Raw genomic sequence first — 25,407 nt, forward strand, 5'->3', positions numbered from 1 at the left:
GAGGGAGGTAGTTGTAGTGGTGTGAAAGAGTCACACTAGCACTCACAACATGTACGAACACAGCTGAATGTGCTCAATGAGAACCCGGCAGACTCTCTCGTTGAAACAGCAATCATTTTATTCAACATGCCATGATGTGGTCGTGGCCATGATGTCAATTTCCCGCCCACTCCCATTCGTTGAAACCCAGCTCAAAGCTCATTGGCTAGCTTCAATACTCAGTGTCACAGAATACTACAGTAGTGAGAGCAGGCAGTGGTGAGGAGGGGAAGGAAGTAGTGAGGGCAGGTAGTGGTGAGGAGGGGAGGGAAGTGAGGAGGGGAGGGAAGTAGTGAGAGCAGGCAGTGGTGAGGAGGGGAGGGAAGTAGTGAGGGCAGGTAGTGGTGAGGAGTTAACGAGGGCAGGCAATGGTGAGTGGGTAACGAGGGCAGGCAGTGGTGAGAGGGTAATGAGGGCAGGCAGTGGTGATGGGGAAATGAGGCCAGGCCGTGGTGAGGGGGTAACGAGGGTAGGCACTGGTGAGCTGGTAACGAGGGCAGGAAGTGGTGAGGGGTAACGAGGGCAGGCAGTGGTGAGGCGGTAACGAGGGCAGGCAGTGTTGAGGGGGTAACGAGGGCAGGCAGTGTTGAGGGGGTAACGAGGGCAGGCAGTGGTGAGGGGGTAACTGGGGTAGGCAGTGGTGAGGGGGGGTAACGAGGGCAGGCAGTGGTGAGGGGGTAACGAGGGCAGGCAGTGGTGAGGGGGCAACGAGGGCAGGCAGTGGTGAGGGGGTAACGAGGGCAGGCAGTGGTGAGGGGGTAACGAGGGCAGGCAGTGGTGAGGGGGTAACGAGGGCAGGCAGTGGTGAGGGGGTAACGAGGGCAGGCAGTGGTGAGGGGGTAACGAGGGCAGGCAGTGGTGAGGGGGTAACGAGGGCAGGCAGTGGTGAGGGGGTAACGAGGGCAGGCAGTGGTGAGGGGTAACGAGGGCAGGCAGTGGTGAGGGGGTAACGAGGGCAGGCAGTGGTGAGGGGGTAACGAGGGCAGGCAGTGTTGAGGTAACTAGGGTAGGCAGTGGTGAGAGGGTAACTAGGGTAGACAGTGGTGAGGGGTAACGAGGCAGGCAGTGGTGAGGGGGTAACGAGGCAGGCTGTGGTGAGGGGGTAACGAGGCAGGCAGTGGTGAGGGGGTAGCGAGGCAGGCTGTGGTGAGGGGGTAGCTAGGCAGGCTGTGGTGAGGGGGTAACGAGGCAGGCCGTGGTGAGGGGGTAACGAGGTATGCAGTGGTGAGGGGGTAATGAGGAAGGCAGTGGTGAGGGGGTAATGAGGCAGGCAGTGGTGAGGGGTAACGAGGCGGGCCGTGGTGAGGGGGTAACGAGGCGGGCCGTGGTGAGGGGGTAACGAGGCGGGCCGTGGTGAGGGGGTAACGAGGCAGGCCGTGGTGAGGGGGTAACGAGGCAGGCCGTGGTGAGGGGGTAACGAGGCAGGCCGTGGTGAGGGGGTAACGAGGCAGGCCGTGGTGAGGAGGTAACGAGGCAGGCCGTGGTGAGGGGGTAACGAGGCAGGCCGTGGTGAGGGGGTAACGAGGCAGGCCGTGGTGAGGGGTTAACGAGGCAGGCCGTGGTGAGGGGGTAACGAGGCAGGCCGTGGTGAGGGGGTAACGAGGCAGGCCGTGGTGAGGGGGTAACGAGGCAGGCAGTGGTGAGGGGGTAATGGAGGGAGGCAATGAGAGCAGGCAGTGGTGAGGAGGGGAGTTAGGTAGTGAGAGCAGGCAGTGGTGACGGGGTAGGTAGTGAGGGCAGGCAGTGGTGAAGGGGTAGCGGGTGTATGCAGTGGTGAGGGTGTAACGAGGACATGCAGTGGTGCGGAGATATCGAGGGCAGGCAGTGTTGAGGGGGTAATGGAGGGAGGCAATGAGAGCAGGCAGTGGTGAGGAGGGGAGTTAGGTAGTGAGAGCAGGCAGTGGTGACGGGGTAGGTAGTGAGGGCAGGCAGTGGTGAAGGGGTAGCGGGTGTATGCAGTGGTGAGGGTGTAACGAGGACATGCAGTGGTGAGAGGTAGCGAGGGCATGCCGTGGTGAGAGGTAGCGAGGGCATGCCGTGGTGAGAGGTAGCGAGGGCATGCCGTGGTGAGAGGTAGCGAGGGCATGCCGTGGTGAGAGGTAGCGAGGGCATGCCGTGGTGAGAGGTAGCGAGGGCATGCCGTGGTGAGAGGTAGCGAGGGCATGCCGTGGTGAGAGGTAGCGAGGGCATGCCGTGGTGAGAGGTAGCGAGGGCATGCCATGGTGAGAGGTAGCGAGGGCATGCCGTGGTGAGAGGTAGCGAGGGCATGCCGTGGTGAGAGGTAGCGAGGGCATGCCGTGGTGAGAGGTAGCGAGGGCAAGCCGTGGTGAGAGGTAGCGAGGGCAAGCCGTGGTGAGAGGTAGCGAGGGCAAGCCTTGGTGAGAGGTAGCGAGGGCAAGCCTTGGTGAGAGGTAGCGAGGGCAAGCCGTGGTGAGAGGTAGCGAGGGCAAGCCATGGTGAGAGGTGGCGAGGGCATGCCGTGGTGAGAGGTGGTGAGAGGTGGCGAGTACATGCCGTGGGGAGAGGTGGCGAGGGAATGCCGTGGTGAGGGGTGGCGAGGGCATGCCGTGGCGAGGGGTGGCGAGGGCATGCCGTGGCGAGGGGTGGCGAGGGCATGCCGTGGCGAGGGGTGGCGAGGGCATGCCGTGGCGAGGGGTGGCGAGGGCATGCCGTGGCGAGGATTGGCGAGGGCATGCCGTGGCGAGGGGTGGCGAGGGCATGCCGTGGGGAGGGCATGCCGTGGCGAGGGCATGCCGTGGCGAGGGCATGCCGTGGCGAGGATTGGCGAGGGCATGCCGTGGCGAGGGCATGCCGTGGCGAGGGCATGCCGTGGCGAGGGGTGGCGAGGGCATGCCGTGGCGAGGGGTGGCGAGGGCATGCCGTGGCGAGGGCATGCCGTGGCGAGGGGTGGCGAGGGCATGCCGTGGCGAGGGGTGGCGAGGGCATGCCGTGGCGAGGGCATGCCGTGGCGAGAGGTGGCGAGGGCATGCCGTGGCAAGGGCATGCCGTGGCGAGAGGTGGCGAGGGCATGCCGTGGCGAGAGGTGGCGAGGGCATGCCGTGGCGAGGGCATGCCGTGGCGAGGGAATGCCGTGGCGAGAGGTGGCGAGGGCATGCCGTGGCGAGGGCATGCCGTGGCGAGGGCATGCGGTGGCGAGGGCATGCCGTGGCGAGGTCATGCGGTGGCGAGGGCATGCCGTGGCGAGGGCATGCCGTGGCGAGGGGTGGCGAGGGCATGCCGTGGCGAGGGGTGGCGAGGGCATGCCGTGGCGAGGGGTTGCGAGGGCATGCCGTGGCGCGAGGTGGCGAGGGCATGCCGTGGCGAGGGCATGCCGTGGCGAGAGGTGGCGAGGGCATGCCGTGGTGAGGGCATGCCGTGGCGAGGGCATGCGGTGGCGAGGGCATGCCGTGGCGAGGGCATGCCGTGGCGAGGGCATGCCGTGGCGAGGGCATGCCGTGGCGAGGGCATGCCGTGGCGAGGGGTTGCGAGGGCATGCCGTGGCGAGGGGTTGCGAGGGCATGCCGTGGCGAGGGGTTGCGAGGGCATGCCGTGGCGAGGGGTTGCGAGGGCATGCCGTGGCGAGGGGTGGCGAGGGCATGCCGTGGCGAGGGGTGGTGAGGGCATGCCGTGGCGAGGTCATGCGGTGGCGAGGGCATGCCGTGGCGAGGGCATGCCGTGGCGAGGGGTGGCGAGGGCATGCCGTGGCGAGGGGTGGCGAGGGCATGCCGTGGCGAGGGGTTGCGAGGGCATGCCGTGGCGCGAGGTGGCGAGGGCATGCCGTGGCGAGGGCATGCCGTGGCGAGAGGTGGCGAGGGCATGCCGTGGTGAGGGCATGCCGTGGCGAGGGCATGCGGTGGCGAGGGCATGCGGTGGCGAGGGCATGCCGTGGCGAGGGCATGCCGTGGCGAGGGCATGCCGTGGCGAGGGCATGCCGTGGCGAGGGCATGCCGTGGCGAGGGGTTGCGAGGGCATGCCGTGGCGAGGGGTTGCGAGGGCATGCCGTGGCGAGGGGTTGCGAGGGCATGCCGTGGCGAGGGGTGGCGAGGGCATGCCGTGGCGAGGGGTGGCGAGGGCATGCCGTGGCGAGGGGTGGCGAGGGCATGCCGTGGCGAGGGGTGGCGAGGGCATGCCGTGGCGAGGGGTGGCGAGGGCATGCCGTGGCGAGGGCATGCCGTGGCGAGGGGTGGCGAGGGCATGCCGTGGCGAGGGGTTGCAAGGGCATGCCGTGGTGAGGGCATGCCGTGGCGAGGGGTTGCAAGGGCATGCCGTGGTGAGGGCATGCCGTGGCGAGGGGTTGCGAGGGCATGCCGTGGCGAGGGGTTGCGAGGGCATGCCGTGGCGAGGGGTTGCGAGTTGATGCCGTGGCGAGGGGTTGCGAGGGCATGCCGTGGCGAGGGGTTGCGAGGGCATGCCGTGGCGAGGGGTTGCGAGGGCATGCCGTGGCGAGGGGTGGCGAGGGCATGCCGTGGCGAGGGCATGCTGTGGCGAGGGGTGGCGAGGGCATGCCGTGGCGAGAGGTAGCGGGTGCATGCAGTTGTGAGGTGGTAGCCAGTGGTGCTTGCAGTGGTGTCGCATATGTGAGGATGAAATGATTCGATTTTGGTGAAGATCCGGATTCAGATCCGGCTAGTAGAATTTTTAAAGTGATTCTTCACCATTGGGAGATAGGGCCAAAAACGATACATAGCAGGATATCTCAAAAAGTTATGGATGCATTTGGACGAAACTTGGTGGACAGGTTGTGTGTCTAACAAGGAAGAATCGATTCCATTTTGGTGAGGTTCCGGATCCAGCTCTTAGAATTTTTGAAGCGACTCTTCACTATTGAGTGATTGGGCGAAAAGCGATATATATATAATTATATATACAGTATATATATATATATATATATATATATATATATATATATATATATATAGTCACAGACGAGTCACGGACGAAAAAGTCACGGACGATATATATATATATATATATATATATATATATATATATATATATATATATATACACACACACACACACACATATATCATGATATTTTAAAAAGTCACGGACGAGTTATAACTAAACTTGGTGGATGAGTTGGGATAGGTGACCAGAACATATTGTCGTGCGAATCTCTCAAGGTTAACACCAGGGACAGCGGAAGACCGAACGGCTTTAATGAGGCGATGACCAAATACGGGTTTTGCTATCGACCGCAGGAAGAAGAAGTTAAGAGGAAGAGGCAGAAGCGCTTGCTCAGAGCGAACTGACGGCAGCTCCGATCCTGCAGGGGATTGACTCGAACGAACACGGGTTTAACAAGGAATGGAAAGTAATGCAAGCGTTTATTTTAAATAAAGGTCGGCACAGGGAAACGCGATGATAAATCTAATAATGATCCTAAATTGGGATCCCACACACCGACTTCCAAATTCGAGACAGGGGAAAATCAATTGCCAAAAGAACACGTTCGTCGTGTACGGGGAAATGTGGTGCATCCTTATCTGTTTGCCGTTCAACGCGGCCCCGTCCGGCTCCAAGCTCCGAGCACAAAGAAACCTCACCCTCCTCGCTCGCACGCTCCACCCGGCCTTGATGCGACTCGCTCAGCGGCACACCACGAGGTCCCTCGCTCCAGTACCAACTGCACCGGATCCCGCTCCAAGCACCACGACAAACCGTCACCCAGCACGAAGCACGAAGGTCCAGCACGCAAGAAAGAAGAGCCAATGAAGACCAGGGACAAGAAGAGCAAGAGCTTCAAGCACAAAGATCTCCAATACGGTGGGGTCCAGCGAGCAGAGTCAGAGAGAGAGAGCAAAGAGGAGCAAAGAGACAAAATGTCGTCCAGCGCGCCCCTTTGTAACCTTCCCTCTGACGTCAGTCTTTGCACGCTGCCAACCAGCGCCTCATAGCTTCCCGCCGTCCACCAAACCTTCTAGCGCCTTCCCTCCAATGAACAACCTCCTTCTCAGTTGCGTCTTCGAGCCTCCCGCCCTGATTGGCTGGAGGTTTGTGCCTTCCGCGCCAACTAATCACACGTTCCCTGTGGCGTGGGTTACAACTCGTCTCACACGATGTTGCTAGGCCAGCTGGTGGTGCGGCTGGCTGCGGCCATCCGGCGGTGCCCCGATCTGGCTTCCTGCCGGTCTTCTTCCAAGGTCATTGTAAGGGAAGGGAACTAATTAATGTGTGCACTAAGGACCTATCTAAGTGTTTATATGTGTGCGTTGCCATAAGGGACAAAGGAATGATTACCAGGTCTGACACACCGGGGTTTATCTTGGTCCCTATAATTATTTAACACCCGAACATCCTTGTATGTTCACAGGTACATACTTCCCTGACAAACCGCCTAAAACACAGAACTTATTACAGGTAGATTCCCTATCGCGACAGTCGGATACCTACCTATACAGATCTACCTGGCCCTAGATATTCCTTTACCCCCCCGACACGACACAGTTCCCCCTCCCCCCTGGAACCATAGCTCCTGCTAGGTTCACTGCAGGCGCTACCATTCCAGTCTTAACACTTACTGTCTCACACTTAATTAACCTACGAAATAAATCAGGAGGGCTGTGGGAAGTGAGCCGCACGTCCTACCTATTCTCCTCAACATGCTAATCCCCTTAACAATCATGCAAATATGTACAATGATTTCATTCGTTGTTCCTGCAGAGGGAGGAACAAACAACACACCAAAATCCTACCTTAACCACAAAACTTAACCTTAACCAAAACTTCAAAAATTCCAAAACTCTAATAAAACATTTGTACAAACCCCAGTCTACAGACCGCGTCCCCTGGTGGATGCCACAAGACACAACCTTACCTGTGGGGCCATCCCAATACACCCCTAAATTTACGTGGGCCCTGTCCAGGTGTTACAGGTGAGTGACATGGCTCGGTGGATTTCGCCCTCATTCTTTCGACACAAACCCCTTATCCACTCATTCTCATTCCAAAAAATCCTTGCACACAAAATCATTACCAAGCACGTACTGATTACACCCCCCTGCAGATGGCATTGATGTCATCTTCATGTGTGTGCATCATTTCTACTAGGCAGCGGGGAGGTCCCGCACAACTAAGATGGTGTGGGCGCTTCAGGCTGTGGTGCCAGCAGTCCCAAAAACAAGTCAACCGACTTAACAAGTTCATTGCCCCCCCCCCCACCCCCCCCTTTACCTCTTGACCCCGTGACAGCCCAACAGCCCTTTCCGCTTTTACCCCGCCGGTGAGGGTATCCACACACCAGGCTCCGTTGCCTCCTGCTTCCACGCAGCTCCACGGGTCGCCGGGAGCCTCCTTTACCCCACGGCGCCCAACCAGACCCTCCACCGGCGAGCTCCAATTTCCAGATACCACTGGCTGCCAGGGGTAATTGCCGCAGAGGGGGGACCGCAGGCATCACTCCTCAGAGCTTGATCTGTACCTGCGGACACACACACCTTCCCCACCCACAAGATCCCAAACACATTTCCTCCCCCCGCTGCTATTCAATTCTCCAACACATATTGCCAAAGATGGTACAAAAGAGTTGCCATGGCCTGCCTTCATGTGAAATCCCCAGTTCACATTTTACCAACACGTTTCCATTTTCAACACAATAATCACCACTCACTCATATTTCCATTCTCCACGACCACATAGAAACACATAACCACAACACAAAAACAAACGCCACCCACAAGACTCTGTGGCACACATTCCATCCCCCTCACAGGCCATGTCATCACTCGCACCCGCCCCCAACTCCAAATTACATGTCCCCCAAATTTACATAAGCAAGTCCTGAAGCCTGGGACAGTAACCATCAAGGCCTTACCTTTACCTTGATGGTTGGTCAGATTGGTTGCTGGTTACTGGTTGGTCAGGTCCAAAGTGCCATCCACCCTCAAAATCCCAAAATTTATCCTTGGACCAATCAAATTCTTCCAAATTTCTCTTTTGTCCCCACTACACTGGCAGGTATGTGGGTCCTCATCCAACAGTGATTATCACTACACAACTACCTGTGGCCACGACAGCTCCGCACCTCTACCGTGCAAGGGTCATCGGGACAACCCGAGCAGTCAAAACGCCAACATGGCCCATGAGTGTCCATAAGGGTGCGACCCACCATCCATCCTTCGGGCCCTCCTGTGAGGAACACAGCTGCACCAGCCCCAGCTGGCCAATGTGGTGAGCACCTGCTGCCAACAACACTACCGCACGCACAACCTCGGCCCTGGGGGAGACGGTCGCAGTGCGTGGCATTCCTCTCACGTCACCTACGCCGCCCTCGTCCCCCAGTCCACAGAACCGCAGCCCCCACTGCTCACCCACACTTGACCACACCAAGGTCCAGTCGACAGCCATGCTCCACCAGGAGACCCACCCAGACGACATGGTCCACACACCTCGGACACCCATAGCACCATGTTGACCCCCAGACTACCCAACCACATCCCCATGACTCCGCGTCCCAAATATTGGCGCAATCGCCCCCGCCACCAGTTGAAAGCTGTGCCCTGCTACCCTGTCAATTTTATCACAGCCTCCAACACTTTGGTCTACACACCTGGATCAATAATGGTGACACTGCTGTCAGTATCCACCATGCCATTTCAAAATTCACCCTTAAATTTGCATCTATCCCTCAGATTAGCCATGCCCACCATTTTTCACATTTCACTAAACTCACTAAAGAAAGATGCTTTGCCATACACATGCCAGCCGAGCATGGCCCATATGCTCGGCGCGTTACAAATTCCCATTCAACACTCCCATGGCTCTCTTCCCAAACCGAGAGTCCACAAATCATAACGGAACATCTGTGGAAGGTCATTCTCACACCATCACGTTCCACAGATGCCCCAATGGTTGTCCGGCAGGCCATCTCCATCTCCATCCCTGTCCATGCGGTTCGACCCGCGTCCATAGACCAACACAGCATGGCAGGTCACCACATGCTGGCTGTCTCAGAGTCTCAGGAGGAGGGTGCCAGGCCGCATGCCCGGGTGGTCACCACATCAGGCCCAAGTTGGCCGTCCGTGATGCCACCACCAAAGCGCAACCCACAACACCTCCCCCTAGTGGTCCTCAATAAATGCCATCCCAGGCTTGAGAAACCACCTCGGACCCCCTGGAGGTCTTAACCCCCACCAGGGTCCGGTGACCCTGCCGGCCCGAGCCACAAGCTCGGGCGGCGCCCTGACGGACAAGGGACGCCACACTCCACCAGACCCCCCGTGGGGCCCAGGTCGTACCATGACACCCATGGCTGGATCCCACGTCCAAATCGCGCCAGCCCAGCCCCCCAGCCAGCTGGCTAGCATAACAAAATTTCCAAAGGGTCAACTTTTGCCCGAGGCCATCTCCAATGACCTCCTGGTCCGAATCCCGCAGCCCAGGGACTAACTCTCCCCAAGGCTGCTCCACATTAAATTCCCATTTTAATTTTATTTTAAATTTCCTTTTTACAATTTGCATTTCCCGTCCCAAACCGCAGCTGCAGGTAACAACCCCTCCCTCAGGTTGTTCTGCCCCTCCCCGCAGCTGTTCCAAATTCCCTACGGGGACCAAATCTTCAGAGGCTCGATCTCCCGACTCTCCAAAGTCCAAATCCAGCCCGGAGCCAACACACTCCCCCAACTGGTTCTGTAATTTCGGAGCCTCTGTTACCCAATCGGTGTGCACGGTGAGGGTCCCTTCGGTCACCTCAACCTCCTCCTCAGACCGACTCACCTCCTCCCCCAAACTCCTTTGGGCCTGATCAAACTTGTCCTCCATGGGACTGTCCCAGGTCTCCAGCTGCTGGGATCACATCATGCTCAACCCCATCGCCAATCATTTCTGGGCCCCATCAGGTCGTCCCCAATAAATACCCGGTCCGGCTCCATTATCCGGACCCCCCCCTGTTATCCCCTGTTGCACTGCACAACCGCCCTTGTGCTGCACCATTCCAAATTCGTTCCCCCGTTGAGGTGTTGACATCCACCCGGCCACGATAAACCTCTAGGCCACGATGTGGGAAACATCCTCCATTTACCTCTACACATGCAGTCTCCCCATCTACCTGTGGGCACTCCACATTCACCTGTTGGCACTCCCCATCCAAATTTCGAAACTCCCCATTCCCTTCCAATTTTAATTTAATTGCCATTCCCGTCTCCTGAGCCCCGTGCACATCTGCATGGGCCGTACTCTCCATTCCCAATTTGAATTCCCCCCGTTCAGATCGAATTTCTGCCACCCTTGGCTCCTCCTGGGCCCCATCGGCACCATTCGTTCGTCCTTCCCTCAATTTACTCGTACATTCATCAATTTTAATTCCCATTCCTTCAATGTGTCCCTTCAATTCCCCTTTCATTCCCTTCATGTTATTGTTCATTTCTCCCATCTCTCCCTTTAACCATCAATTTTATCGTTGAACCGCTCACCCTGAGCCTTTAATAAATTTACTATGGTCTGGAGATCTATGGGGACCGTCTCTACGGCGGGGGAAGCTCCACTCCTGCTCTCTACCCCATCCACTTCCGACTCACTTCGAAGGCTCAACGCACCTTCCATTCTCCTTTCTTCCATATTGCCCACCTCCTCCATCCGTTAAGAGGAGGTCGCTTTCCCGCGCGGATTTTACAACCGGAATAAAATTGAAATTTTTAACTGACGCCCTGTTCGCGTCCCACAAATGCAAATGCAAATTTATCGCCTCAGACTACGAAAATTTTGTTTCCAAATTCTCCACACTCTTGACACCAAATTTATTACAGGGTTCTATCCCACTCCTTGACAACAGTTGTCGTGCGAATCCCTCAAGGTTAACACCAGGGACCGCGGAAGACCGAACGGCTTTAATGAGGTGACGACCAAATACGGATTTTGCTATTAACCGCGGGAAGAAGAAGTGAAGAGGAAGAGGCGGAAGCGCTTGCCCAGAGCGAACCGATGGCAGCTCTGATCCTGCAGGGGATTGACTCAAACGAACACTGGTTTAACAAGGAATGGAAAGTAATGCAAGGGTTTATTTTAAATAAAGGTCGGGACAGGGAAACGCGATGATAAATCTAATAATGATCCTAAATTGGGGTCCCACACACCGACTTCCAAATACGAGACGGGAAAATGAATTGCCAAAAGAACACGTTCGTCGTGTACGGGGAAATGTGGTGCGTCCTTATCTGTTTGTCGTTCAACGCGGCCCCGTCCGGCCTTCCGCGCCAACCAATCACACATTCCCTGAGGCGTGGGTTACAACTCGCCTCACACGATGTTGCTAGGCCAGCTGGTGGTGCGGCTGGCGGCGGCCATCCAGCGGTGCCCTGATCTGGCTTCCTGCCGGTCTTCTTCCAAGGTCATTGTAAGGGAAGGGAACTAATTAATGTGTGCACTAAGGACCTATCTAAGTCTTTATATGTGTGCGTTGCCATAAGGGACAAAGGAATGATTACCAGGTCTGACACACCGGGGTTTATCTTAGTCCCTATAATTATTTAACACCCGAACATCCTTGTATGTTCACAGGAATACACTTCCCCAACAAACCACCTAAAACACAGAACTTATTACAGGTACATTCCCTATCGCGACAGTCGGATACCTACCTATACAGATCTACCTGGCCCTAGATATTCCTTTACCCCCTGACATAACAATATTGTCGCGTAACCGTGATTAACACCACAGTTACGGATGACCGATTTGCGAGACTTTAACTCCCGAGGCGAACACTCAATGGCGGACTCAAGTTCAACACCAACGCGCGAAATGGCGGGACGCAGCGAAGGCTCCGCAACCTTATCTATTAAAATCAAACACCCAGGAAAACTGCGTTCAGATATTATGTACAAAAAGTAATATAAGGGTTTATTAGGAAAAGTAAAGCCAGTGAAAAAGCCCGCCGGTAAATCTAATAATTCTAATAAACCTAAATCGGGACGTCCCCACACGACTGACAGCAAACACAAACGAGGGAGATTAATCACGAAAATAACACGTCCCGTCGTTCAAAATATACGCGGAGATCGGGCTTATCTGTCTTTGTCGTCTTGTATTGTTGGTGTCCAGCACCGCTCCTTCCGGCCCGATCGCACACCACGAGGCCCCTCGCTCCAAGCACCACGCGTCCGACGCAGGCCAGCGGCTCCACTTGACCAGGGACAGGAAGGACTCCTTTCAACTCCACTCGACTCGACGACGCGGGAGTGCTGGCAGCCAAGTGCCAACGAACTGCTCAGTGCCAACTGGGTGTGCTCTCGTGTGTCTCCTGCGACTCCCTACAACCCGAACTGCACTCGAACTGCAACTGGAATGGCGTGTCCTCTCCAACTCTCCACCACCGCTCAACTCTCTGGTGCCTGCCTGCGTCTGCCAGTGCCTGCCACGAACTCAACTCAACTGCCCGCGTCTGCTCAGAGAGACAACTAAAAATGGCGTCCGACCGTCGCCTATATTGGTGGCCGATGACGTCACATTGCGCACTCCTCAGCCAATCAAAGCCTCCCGCGACTCCTGACATCTCCCCCGTTACGCGACCCTGCGGTCCTGGCATAACACGTGCCGGCCAGGTTTTTAGGCCTTTGGAGGTGTACACGGTGGCGGCCAATTGTGGTGGTGTTTTTGACCTGGTTTCCTGTCAATTTAATACGAAGTCCTTGTCAGGGAAAGGGGATTATTTAATGTTGCGCTAAGGACCTAACTAATGTTTATGTGGTTTGCAGTGCCATAAAGGACAAAGGTTTGATTACTAGGTGAGACTCACAGGGGCGTTACCTTTAACCCCTCACTATTTAACACTCGAATCTCCAGGTAGATCCACACTCATACATCTTACCCCGACAACCGCCTAAACATCAAGAACTTATTACATGTAGAGTCCCTGTCACGACAGCCGAATACCTACCTATTCAGATCTACCTAGCTCTAGATGTTGCATTACCAAATTCATAACACAGCCCCCCCCCTGGAACCGTAGCTCCTGCAAGGTTCACCGCAGGGCTACCATTCCAGCCTTAACACTTACTGTCACACACTTAATTAACCTACGAAATAAATCAGGAAGGGCTGTGGGAAGTGAGTCGGACTACCTACCTACACTTCCTTAACATGCTGAACCCCTTAACCATCATGCAAGTATGTACATCTTCTTCGTTGTTCCTGTGGAGGGAGGAAACAACAACACACAACACTAACTTAACCACAAAACTTAACCATCTTTCCAAAACTCAAAACTCTAACCTTTGTACATACCCCGGTCTACAGACCGCGTCCCCCGGTGGATGCCACAAGACACAACCTTACCTGCGGGGCCATCCCCAATGCATCCCCCTAAATTTTTCCACGGCCCTGTCCAGATGTTACAGGTGAGTGACACGGCTCGGTGGATTTCGCCCACATTCATGCTACACAGACCCCTTAACCACTCATTCTCATTCCATAGGTCATCAAGGCATTTCAAAAATCAATAAGGTTCTTCTTCAATACACCCCCCTGCAGGACCATGGCATTGATGTCATTCACGTGTGTGTGCATTCCTCAACTAGGCAGCGGGGAGGTACCGCACAAAAAGATGGTGGGGGCGCATCAGGCTGTGGTGCCCGCAGTCCCAAAAACAAGTCAACCGACTTACAAGTTCATTGCCCCCCCCCCCCCTTTACCTCTTGGCCCCATGACAGCCCAACAGCCCCTTTCCGCCGTTACCTCGCCGGTGAGGGTCTCCACACACACCAGGCTCCTTTGCCTCCTGCTTTCGCGCAGCAACACGGGTCACCGGGGGACTTCCTCACCCCGCGGCGCCCAACCAGACCCTCCACCGACGAGCTCCAATTTCCAGTTACCACCGGCTGCCAGGGGTAATTGCCGCAGAGGGGGGCCCGCAGGCATCGCTCCTCAGAGCTTGCTCTGTACCTGCGGACACACACACCTTCCCCACCCACAAGACCCCAAAACACACTTCCTCCCCCGCTGCCATTCAATTCTCCACACAACTCAGCACAATTCAGTACAATTCATAGATGGTGTAAAAGGTGTTACAAGGCTTGCCATGGCCTGCCAATGTGAAATCCCATTCACAGTTCGAATCATTGAATCCTTACACATTTCCATTAGCACATTTCCAAAAAGCACAATTATCGCCCCTCATTATCTCCAATAATCATCACTCACTCTCCAGGTTCCACTCTCACGACCACATCAAAACACCTAACCACAATACAAAAACATACGCCACCCACAAGACACTGTGGCTCCCATTCCATCCCCTCACCGGCCATGTCATCACTCACACCCGCCTCCCAACTCCAATTTACATGTCCCCAATTTCCAAAGCAAGTCCTGAAGCCTGGGACAGTACTCCTCAAAACACTCACCTCAAGTGCAGGTAGTTGCAGGTTGGTCAGGTCCAAGAGTGTCATCCACCACACCTAATTTCCCCCTCACCCTTCCAATCCACTCCGGAGCCTCCCGACCCATGTAGGAGCTCAATCTATCCCCATGAACTATCTGTGGAAGGGCATGCGGGCCCATCTGAATTTTGAACACCACATCAGTCACCTGCCGAAGCACCACCCCAGGGCCCTTCCAAGGTGAAGTGAGTTTTGGGCACACCCCCTTCCTTCTCCGGGGCCAGTAGAGCCAAACAAGGTCTCCAGGAAGGAAACGAGGTGTGTGAGCCCGAGCGTCATACCGCGTTTTCATCTGCGAAGAAGCCAAGCCAATTTGCTTCCTCGCAAACTCATGAGCCTTTTCCATGCTCGCTTTCAAATTGGTTGCATAGCTCTCCACAGTTGGCTCACCCGGTTCCCCTGGTGACGGTCCCATCAACAAATCTGTGGGGACTCGCATCTCCCTACCGAACATCAACAAGGCGGGGGTGCACCGAGTGGTCGCATGCTGGGCGGTCCGGTATGCCATCAATATAAAGGGAAGGTGCTCGTCCCAATCCTGTTGGTTTTCAGATGTAAAGAGGGCCAATTGTGTCAACAGTGTCCGGTTGAACCTCTCTACCATCCCATCCGATTGAGGCCTCAGGGGAGTCGTCCGGGTCTTATGAATTTGGAGGAGCTCGCACACCGACCGCAGGAGGGCAGATTCAAAGTTCCGGCCCTGGTCAGTGTGTAGCTCCCTTGGGACGCCAAATCGGGAGAAGAATCCCTCAACTAGAACTTGAGCTACCAGCCGGGCTTCCTGGTTGGGCAATGGGTAGGCCTCTGGCCACTTGGTGAAGTAATCCATTGCCACCATAATGTACCGATTCCCTCGGCGGGTGGCTGGCAGGGGCCCCACCACATCTACTGCCACCCGCTCGAGCGGTGCCCCGACATTGTACACCTGGAGCGGGGCCTTGCGCGCCCGTGGGGGTCCCTTCTTACCGCGGCAGAGGTCGCAGGATCTCACCCAATTTTGAATGTCTCTGCCCGAATTCACCCAGTAGAACCTCTGTCGTAATTTGGACAAAGTCTTGGCCACGCCCAAATGTCCCATTGTCCTAGTCCCATGCACGTGCCCCATAACCACTTCCTTCAATTTGTTAGGTACAATTATCAACCAGGAAGCTACATCACCCATTGGTGTCACCCACTTTCTGAACAAATAGCCCTCTTTCAACCCCAACATCTGCCACTGTGCCCAGTAGGCCTTTACCTGGGCTCCGTGTGGAGCAATCTCCTCCCAAGAGGGTCTTTTGTCCTCCTCTAGCCAATGAAAAAGGGGCCCCAAAACGGGATCCTCCCTTTGACTCTCTTGCCAATTCACATCGCCCAATTCCTGTGGGGGTTGTGGCAAAGTTCGCCTGGTCACTCTCGCTGCATATAGGCATGCATCAATTTGGCCCTGCCCAATTGGATCCTTGGCTTCTTGTCTATCACAAAATTTACACTGTGCCTCCCAACAGGGGCGCCGAGAGAGAGCGTCTGCATTGGCATGTGCTTTGCCAGGCCGATGTTGCACAGTGAAATTATACTGCTGCAGCCTCTCAAGCCACCTTGCAATTTGTCCCTCCGGCTCTTTGAACCGAAGGAGCCATTGCAAGGAGGCATGATCCACTCGGATCACAAACTCCCTCCCATAAAGGTAAGGGTGAAAGTGTCCAACTGCAGACAGCAAGGCCAATAGTTCTTTGCGGGTAACGCAATAATTTCGTTCGGGCCTCGAAAGTGCCCGACTGTAATACGCAATAGCCCTCTCGACTCCCTGTTGCATTTGTGACAACACAGCTCCCAATCCCTCCTGGCTCGCATCTGTGTCCAGGATGTAATTGCCATCATCCGTTGGGTATGCCAAAACTGGGGCCTCCACCAGACGTTGTTTTAAGTGACTGAATGCCTCGATGCAGCTCTCTGACCATACAAATTTGGCTCCTTTCTCTGTCAATTTGTGCAAAGGTCTTGCAATTTCCGCGAAATTTGCCACAAATCTCCTGTAGTACGAGCAGAGGCCCAAAAATCCTCGGACCTCCCTTACATTTTTAGGGGCGGGCCACTCTTGTACAGATTTTACCTTTCCTGGGTCAGTGGCCACGCCGCTCTCACTGATCACGTGACCCAGGTAAGTCACTTCCCTCCTGAAAATTTCACACTTGCTCGGATTTAATTTCAACCCGGCACCCCTTAATCTCCCAAATACGTCTGACAAATTTTCGACAGCCTGTTCAAATGTGGGAGCGTGGACCAATACATCATCCAAATAGACGAGGCAAGTCTGCCACGGTAAGCCAATTAAAACACGTTCCATCAGACGCTCAAACGTGGCAGGGGCATTGCACAATCCAAAGGGCATGACGACAAACTGCCAGAGACCCTTTCCTGTGGTGAACGCCGTTTTCTCCCTCGCCTCTTTATCCATTTCCACCTGCCAATAACCGCTCTTTAAATCCAACGTGGAGAACCACGTTGAGCCTGAAACGGCATCGAGGGTGTCATCGATCCTTGGCAGGGGATACGAGTCCTTGAGTGTCACATGATTGAGCTGGCGGTAGTCCACACAGAACCGAGTGGTCCCGTCCTTCTTCTTCACCAGCACAATGGGTGACACCCAAGGACTCACCGAGGGCTCGATAAATCCGGCTCTTTCCATTTTGCTCACTTGTTCCTCTGCCTCCTCCTTCTTAGCGAAAGGGAGCCGCCTCGGCGGTTGGCGAACAGGCCGAGCCTCGCCAGTGCTAATTTTGTGCCTGACGAGACTCGTGCGTCCAACATCCTCGGGGGAGAGAGAAAAAACACCCAAGTTCTTACCAACCAAATTGTGCAACGTCTCTACCTGCTCCGATGTTAGGCCCTCTTCAGAGCGTGTCATCATGTCCCGCACTCCCTCTGACCAATCACATTTCCCCAAATTTTGCCCTCCTTCCGGCTGTACTGGCAAGCATGTGGATCCACCTCCTCCGGTGACCTCTACTACACTACTGCATTTGGCTACGATGGCTCCGCCCCTTATAGTGCGGGGGCTGTCGGACAAGTTGAGCAGCCTGACTGCCAGCATAGGCCCACGGGTGTCTATGAGGGTGCGACCCACCATTAATTCCTCCGTCCCCTGCGAGGACCACGACTCCACTAGCCCCAGCTGGCCAATGGGTTGAGCACCTGCTGCTAACTCTGCCATCACGACTCTCTCGGACCTGGGAGGCACGGTCACAGTGCGCGGCACCTCCAGCCACGTCCCCTGCACCTCCTCGTCATCCCCCAGTCCCATTAACTGCAGCCTCTCGGTGCCCAACCACATATGACCACGCCCAAGGTCTAATTGGCAGTCATGTTCCACCAGGAAACTCAGTCCCAACAGACACTGATCGCACACCCCCGCCACCCACACAACCACGCTGACCTCCAGGCCACCCAACTCCATCCTCACCACTCCGCGTCCCAATATTGGTGCCGTTGCCCCCGTAGCCAGTTGAAGGCTGTGTCCTTCTACCCTATCAATTTTGTCCCAGCCTCCAACACTCTGGTCTAGCACACCCGGATTGATAATGGTGTCACTGGCTCCAGTGTCCACCACAGCCTCACAAAATTCTCCCTCAATTTTGCATCTAACCCTTAGATTACCCGTGCCAATTTGTCCGCAATTCACTACTTCCACCAAAGGAGGGCGCTTCTCCACACACTTGCCAGCCGAGCATGGCCCCGTATGCTCGGCTCGTTCTAGTTTCCCGCACACTCTACCTCTATTGGCCCAGGCGGAGGTGGTGGTCCTCTGTCTGGCATCTGTGGACCTACTGGGGGCCCCCTCCTTTCTGGACTGCGAAGCCTGTCAGGAGGTGGGGGCCCATATGGTTGCCGACAATTCCTCTGACTGTGCCCTCTTCTCCCACATCTAAAACAAGTCCCCAAGAACGGACCCCTCTGGTAGCCAGGTGGAGCCCCCCTTTCTCCCGGCCCAGCCCGATAAAAATCAGGCCGTCCTGATGGCCAACCTGGACCACCCTGTCGTGACTCGCTCCCTGCAATTTGTCCCCCCATCAAATTTGTCAGCTGGCGGCTGATTCCCCTTAACATTCGCCCGATGTCATCCTCTGGCTTTTCCCGATCCCGCACCTCGGTCTGCCGTACCGTCACAGGTGCCCTCTCCGATGCGCGGTTCGACCTTCTCAAAAAGGTCAGTCTCGCCGCGCATTCCGCTGCCCGGTGCACCGTGGGTGGGTCCTGTAACTCCACCAACGTCCGGACCTCAGGATCAGGGAGAGCCGCCATAAATTTTTCTATCGCCAGCTTGTCCCACGCCTGTGCTGGTAGGTCCCTGTATGCTATCCTCACAGATTGGTATATATCCTGGGCCAGCTCCTGCAACGTCTCATTAGGCTTTTGCCTGCGATGCAGCAGCTGTGCCCTGACCAGGTCGCACCTTGCGCCTGTCCCGTACCTGTTATTCAAGGCCTCACAAATGGCCTTGCTGGTCAATATTCCCTCTGGGACTACGTTTAACACGTCGGCGGCTGACCCCCGCAGTGTCGCCACCAGATTCCCCATGCGCTCCCGCTCTCCCCAACCATTGAGCTGAGACACGCACTCAAATTGTGTCAGGAAAGCCTCGAGGCTCCCGGATCCGTCAAAATGTACGAGGGGGATTGTTTTTCCAGAGACTCTATTCCCCGATTCCTCTCTGTCCAAATCCAGTCCGGGGCCAAAACACCCCCCCAACTGGGTATTCCGTTTCGGAGCCTCTGGTGTCCAAATGTGGCTCGTGGTGAGGGTCTCCTGGGTCACCTTAATCTGGTCCTGAAGATGTTTAACCGACTTACTCACCTCTTCCTTCAGGCTCTCTTGAACCCGACCAACCTCCTTCTTGATGGTATTGTCCCAGATCTCCAGTCGCTCCTGCATAAAATCACTCACCCTTTCATTATCCATTAGTGGCCCCCACAGGCCTTTCTCAATTAACCCTTGCTCCTGCTCTTTTATGCGGGTTTCCAACCCCCTCACCTCCTCGGCCAATTTGCCCCCCTGTCGGTTGAGCAGTCCCCATTCCTCACTCTGCTGTAGCATTCTGGCATCCACCCGGCCCCGATAGCCTTCCAGGTCCCCATTTGCTTTATCAATTCGAGCATTTGTGGCACCAATCTGACCCTCCAACTTTTCCCCCATTTGGACAGCCTGCGTCACGCCCTCCTCTATTTTTGACATTAATTCTTCCCGTTTCAATTCAATTTCCACCCCTATGGCTTTTTCCATCTCCCCCATTTGAGTTTCTACTTTACCCTCAAATTTCCCCAGTCTGTCCGTAATTTGGTTTTGCACTCTCCCTTCTATGCCATCAATTCGTTCCCCCAGCTGCTGTGCCATTTCCCCAATTTTTTCTTCCAATTGTTCATTCCTTTCCTTTATTTCATTCCCTTGTTCATTCATTTGTTCATTCATCACCTCCATTTTTCCCTCCAATCCATCGATTTTGCTGTCCATCCCTTCGATTTGTTCTTTCAATCCCTCCTTTAATCCTTCAATTTTATCACTCTGGGCATTCAGTTCCCCTTTTAACCCATCAATTTTATTTCCCATTCCTTCAATGTGTCCCTCCAATCGATCACTCATTCCCTTCATTCCTTCCCTCCATTCCTTCCCCTGTGACTTCATTTGTTCATTCAATTCCCGACTGGCTCGCTCACTCTGTGCGTTCATGTCTCCCATCTGCTTTCCCAATCGCTCACTGTTCTTTTCCATCCCTTCCATTTTTCGAAGCAATTGACCCAACATCTGGTCGGTTGTCGGGGCCGTTCCTACTACTCCCGACTCCCCGGTGGGGGAGGGGGATAAGTTGGTGCTCGGGACGAGGGAGGTTCCAAGGCTCACCTCTGCATCTAATTCCCCTATTTCCGGCTCACTCCCAACGCTGACGGAGGCCTCGCTACGCACCTCCATTTCGTCGACCTCCGACATCCGCTTTTCGGAAGGTCGTTCCCCGCGCGCGTACTTATTTCAATTCCAAAAACACAATTTAAATTTGACGAAGACGCGATATCGCGCTCCGTATGCCCAATTGATTATTAAATTTCTCCGCCTCGCCTATACAAATTTTTCGTTCGAACGTCGGACGCAATGTACGCCCGACCGTGTCGATGTCTCGCCGCGGACAAAAAAATTTGTCCGACGGGTTCAAATCCTACACTCCTGACACCACTTGTCGCGTAACCGTGATTAACACCACAGTTACGGATGACCGATTTGCGAGACTTTAACTCCCGAGGCGAACACTCAATGGCGGACTCAAGTTCAACACCAACGCGCGAAATGGCGGGACGCAGCGAAGGCTCCGCAACCTTATCTATTAAAATCAAACACCCAGGAAAACTGCGTTCAGATATTATGTACAAAAAGTAATATAAGGGTTTATTAGGAAAAGTAAAGCCAGTGAAAAAGCCCGCCGGTAAATCTAATAATTCTAATAAACCTAAATCGGGACGTCCCCACACGACTGACAGCAAACACAAACGAGGGAGATTAATCACGAAAATAACACGTCCCGTCGTTCAAAATATACGCGGAGATCGGGCTTATCTGTCTTTGTCGTCTTGTATTGTTGGTGTCCAGCACCGCTCCTTCCGGCCCGATCGCACACCACGAGGCCCCTCGCTCCAAGCACCACGCGTCCGACGCAGGCCAGCGGCTCCACTTGACCAGGGACAGGAAGGACTCCTTTCAACTCCACTCGACTCGACGACGCGGGAGTGCTGGCAGCCAAGTGCCAACGAACTGCTCAGTGCCAACTGGGTGTGCTCTCGTGTGTCTCCTGCGACTCCCTACAACCCGAACTGCACTCGAACTGCAACTGGAATGGCGTGTCCTCTCCAACTCTCCACCACCGCTCAACTCTCTGGTGCCTGCCTGCGTCTGCCAGTGCCTGCCACGAACTCAACTCAACTGCCCGCGTCTGCTCAGAGAGACTCAACTAAAAATGGCGTCCGACCGTCGCCTATATTGGTGGCCGATGACGTCACATTGCGCACTCCTCAGCCAATCAAAGCCTCCCGCGACTCCTGACATCTCCCCCGTTACGCGACCCTGCGGTCCTGGCATAACACGTGCCGGCCAGGTTTTTAGGCCTTTGGAGGTGTACACGGTGGCGGCCAATTGTGGTGGTGTTTTTGACCTGGTTTCCTGTCAATTTAATACGAAGTCCTTGTCAGGGAAAGGGGATTATTTAATGTTGCGCTAAGGACCTAACTAATGTTTATGTGGTTTGCAGTGCCATAAAGGACAAAGGTTTGATTACTAGGTGAGACTCACAGGGGCGTTACCTTTAACCCCTCACTATTTAACACTCGAATCTCCAGGTAGATCCACACTCATACATCTTACCCCGACAACCGCCTAAACATCAAGAACTTATTACATGTAGAGTCCCTGTCACGACAGTCCCCAACAAACCACCTAAAACACAGAACTTATTACAGGTACATTCCCTATCGCGACAGTCGGATACCTACCTATACAGATCTACCTGGCCCTAGATATTCCTTTACCCCCTGACATAACAATATATTGGTTTCTAGATTATATTGATAGGTGATGAGATAGGTTTCTCAACAATCCTCTTCAAGAAGTTCTGTCACTCAAGCTCTTGGGTCTCACAATCTGCCATGATCTTTCCTGGGAAAGCCACATTTCCAAGCTGGCCTCCAAAGCCAGTCACCGACTGGGCATCCTCTATCATGCGAAGTCCTTCCTTGGCACACCTGAGCTCCTCACCACATACAAGGCTTTCATCTGCAGCTCAATGGAATACTGCTCTCCCCTCTGGGCTGGTGCTCCTGCCTCACACCTAGCTCAGCTTTATGCTGTTGAAACCAAAGCTTTCAGAATCATTGGAATCTCCCGCGATGAAGCTCACTGAGGGCCTTTCACTCAATCACCGCAGGCAGGTTGGTGGTCTTTCTGTCTTCTACCGACTCATCTCTGGCCTAGCCCCCCCCCCCCCCCCCCCCATCCATGTCTGTGCTTTGTCCCCCAAATACTCATACAGGTTGCACAAGATCTGCCGACAACCCTCTTCTGGTGAAACTGCCAAAATCAAGACTGCTCACCTTCACTCTTTCATTCCTCTTTTCTCCCACCTCTGGAACAAACTCCCTCACTCTCTTCAATCCCTCTCCTGCCTCCAGGTCTTTAAAACAGCTGTTCACCACCATCTCTTATCTTACCCCATCCAAAACATTGATCTTTGCTACCCCCGTTAATTCACCCCAGATCAACTTTTCTGAAATACCGACTTCTTTCCTGGAAGTTCTAGCTGTTTCCATGTGTTTTTTTACGTCTCCCACCCCACACTCCGTTTCCCACGCCTCGTCCTCTCCCTCCCACAGATCTCCCGATGTCCCTGCTCTCAAATGTTGTAGTTGTGTTCTTCCTCCTCTCTCCCCATCTTATCTCCCGCACCCTTTATTATGTTTTATGTGTCCGTTTTTGTTTTTTTTGTCATTAATATTAGCTCTTACATGGGCCTCGATCTTGTATACAAAGAAAAAAAACCACAAGCCGATTCGATTTTGTTTCAGGTCCCAATCCGGATCCGGCCTATCAGTAGGATGCAAAACATAAACTAAATTGATATATGTGGGAAAATTAAATGCCCAGACCAGGAATTGAACCCTGGTCCTCTGGAAAACCATACCAGTGCTGAGCTTATCTGTGCGACCCTGACTGAGAATGAGATTTTTTCACATATATCAATTTAATTATTTAATCCTGTTCATTAATATAATTGCGTCACTACGCCCCCAGTGGTGTTCATAATAGAGGACATGGATTTGTACCCCCCCATTGGAGGAAGACACGTGTTCAGGCCGTTGGTGCTCCTATGGTTGGCAGCGAGTGCCCCAGAAGCATTGACGGAAGGAGAGTGGCAATCACATGTGTTGGAAAATTGCATGCTTTGTCAGGGTCGCCCAGATAGCCCAGATGGCAGAGCACAGGTACGGTTTTCCAGAGGACGTGGATTCAATTCCTGGTCTGGGCATGTAATTTTCCCACATATCAATTTCATTATTTAATCCTGTTAATTAATCTAAAAACATAAACTGTTCAGCCTGGTGGAGGTATGGTCTCTACCAAGTGCTGTTCTAGTGTTAATCTGACATTGTTGGTGGTGTAGCACAGGCATGATGGGCTAAATCCGAATGGCCGTCTCCTGCGCTGAATTTCCTTATTCCTTGTGATGTCTTTGTGATAGGCTCACCCTAAGCCCGGGCCAGCGCCCTCAGAGCCTGTCTCTCCAGGCGGTTGTCTGCTCCTAAATCTGACCCTGCACACCCATGTACCCACCCACCCACATACATACCTACATACCCACATACATACCCTTGATTTTTTTTTTTTTTACAAATAAAAAATCAAGGGTAACATTTTCATACACCGGCAAGAAGGCGGGAATCGATGAAATAAGCAACGCGCCTATTGATGAATACATCAATGAAAGTAATGATGTTTGTTTTTTGTTCAACCCCCATCAATATGCATATCAAATAAAAGCTTATGATTCACAAAATTCAAATATTACAATTCTTCCCTCAAAAAGATGTTTGTATGTCAGGAAAAAAAATAATGTATTCATGATTTTTGGTTTTGAGCAGCATATAAACTAGCATACACCGTTAAGTCGGTTTGATTTGCTTTATCTCTTGATATTTTCTTTCTAGCAGCATGTCCTAATGGATGTCAAACATATTTAGCAGTTTCACTTCTGAGCCAAAAAACAAACCCGGAAGCAAGAAGGCAATGCAACAAGAGCATGCTCAGTCGCATATGATACTGGACCTAGCTCAAATCAGGGGATATGATATGACAGAGCTTCTGAAATATGATGTGGTGCCATCGTCATATCTAGTTAATGATGAAGGTCTAAAGACAAAGCCAGTCAAATCTAGTCTTGTGTTGGAACTAGAAAAACTCGTGAGCCCTGATGAGCATGGCCAGCCTTCAAGATGGACCAAATGTGATACTGCATACATGGTAGATGCTATGGCTAACCTCAAACATCAGGACCAAGGAACTCAAAACGTTTGGACAACTAGCTGAAAGTTTATTGGATTCAGCTCTGAAATCACCTGAAAGCTCATCTAGACCTGGCATTTTGATCGATACATATTTGGATGGATCGGCAAAGGATGGTGAAAGGATGCGTAGATGGAAAACCAAGCCAATAGACCTTGGTACAGTACATGTTAATAATTTACCTGTTGATGTGGACACTGGTCGTCAAAAAAAACAAAAAACTGTTCATTCACTGTGGTCGTCAAATAGCAATAAATCTATACTTCACATTATGCTGAGATTACATTGTCAGCAGTGACTGATTTACGTCCTGATAAAGAAGTAGTGCCGAGTGGAATGGCTCTTGGCCAAAATCATGTGTGCCAAGTCTATACAACGGTGTTGTGTCCCAAATTCCCATTCTTGATCTGGAGTCTAGAGCTAGACATGGAGGAAGCTGATATTCACATAATTCTTCATGCAATGAATTCTGCACAGCACAAAATAGAGAGAATTATTATTCTCTCCAATGACACTGATTTGATTGTACTACCATTGCATGTCTGGGTCATTCTTCAGCGCTATGGTTTGAAAGAGCTCTGGTTCAAAGCAGGTGTAGGAGTTTCTACAAGATATATACCAGTCCATATATTGGTTGAGATGCACATGGATGTATGTAGTGTTCTTCCTGTGGTAGACACCCTCACTGGTTGTGATATAACCACAAATTTTGAAAAAAAAACATGCAGCTCTAAAAGCAAATCCAGTTGCATTTCTCTGAGATTGTCAAGAATGCCGATGATCCGAACATTGCAGAAATCTGCTCACAGGCCGAAGAATATTTACGACAGGTTCTGAAATATGGATTTGCGTGTAAAACCACAGATTGACTGAGGTACTGGTTGTGTGACCACGGTAAGGGAACAACTCTTGCACAGCTGCC

At 53.5% G+C, this 25,407-nt stretch overlaps 1 protein-coding gene across 2 annotated transcripts in view; it reads left to right on the forward strand.

Moving 5' to 3' along the window:
- The window catches only part of PDXK (pyridoxal kinase), a 62,425-nt gene that overhangs the window by 1,201 nt on the left and 35,817 nt on the right, over positions 1-25,407 (forward strand). The gene's annotated exons all lie outside the window — the stretch shown is intronic.

Source organism: Myxine glutinosa, chromosome 14 (genome assembly GCF_964187855.1).
Source record: "Myxine glutinosa chromosome 14, kmMyxGlut1.1, whole genome shotgun sequence".
Classification (NCBI taxonomy): domain Eukaryota; kingdom Metazoa; phylum Chordata; class Myxini; order Myxiniformes; family Myxinidae; genus Myxine; species Myxine glutinosa.